The sequence below is a fragment of the Sinocyclocheilus grahami genome, unplaced genomic scaffold, assembly GCF_001515645.1.
Source record: "Sinocyclocheilus grahami isolate Dianchi unplaced genomic scaffold, SAMN03320097.WGS_v1.1 scaffold14314.1, whole genome shotgun sequence".
Taxonomy (NCBI): domain Eukaryota; kingdom Metazoa; phylum Chordata; class Actinopteri; order Cypriniformes; family Cyprinidae; genus Sinocyclocheilus; species Sinocyclocheilus grahami.
In genome coordinates, this window is record NW_015515296.1 from 1609 (window position 1) to 2486 (window position 878).

General features: G+C 42.3%; 1 long non-coding RNA gene across 1 annotated transcript; it reads right to left on the reverse strand.

Annotated features, from left to right (window-relative positions):
• Positions 1 to 201: 201 nt before the first annotated feature.
• Positions 202 to 870, reverse strand: LOC107579115 (uncharacterized). Its single transcript, XR_001608431.1, has 2 exons — positions 726 to 870; positions 202 to 645 (listed from the first exon to the last, which is right to left on the reverse strand). It is a non-coding gene; the product is annotated as an uncharacterized lncRNA (long non-coding RNA).
• Positions 871 to 878: the final 8 nt, after the last annotated feature.

Below are 878 nucleotides of genomic sequence, written 5' to 3' on the forward strand. Positions count from 1 at the left end.
TGTGTGCAAAGAAAACAAAAATAACTTTATTCAACAATTCTTCTCCCTTGCGTCACTACGTCAGCATTAGTAAGTGCATTGTCAGCACTTGTTCTCTACCAATATGCCGCTTCATCTATGAAAGACACTCAAGCGTCTAAAGTCATGGCATCACATGACCAGTCACATGACCAATCACACACAAACACAAGAGACACCGGCTCACTCACTGAACTTTTATTGCAAAACAGTGATGAACATTTTGATAGCTTAAAGTACAAAACATGTTATCGAAATAACCAAAACATTTACTGAAGTGCAGTCTTATCATTTTAGAGAAAAAGGCAAAACCCTCTACAAGTAGATCTTACCCACACTTCCCTGAATTATGTCTGTCTACTGAAAAAAAATAAAATCTGAGAGCTTTACTGATGACACTCTCAAAGGAGGGGAAAATGTTACCCGTCTATTTCCAGGTTCTCAGTCTGAATGGAAAAATAGGTGTAGAAATGAGTAGAAAGTCTTGGTCCGAGTAAGCATCAGTTATTGACTGAAACCTGAGATGTGGAAATGTCTCTGTGCTGTCAGTGATCTTCAGTCAGATCCCGACTCCTCCTCTGAGCTGGCGGGTGTGGAGGCGGCTTCCTCATCATCATCATCAGAAGCCTGTGACGGATAAAGCAGGTTAAATGATGCACATCTAAATAACGCCATTAAAGCTGAGAGGAAACGCGTCAGTCGCACACCTTGCGTTTGCTGCCTCTGTCGTGATCAGATTCAGACGAGCTCTCCTCGCTGGAGATGAACTCTTTACTCTTAAAGCTCTCGTTTCCACCTTCCTTTGTCTCCTTTTCTCCTCCACTCTTCTTCTTAGCTTCCACCTTCCCTCCTTTCTTCTT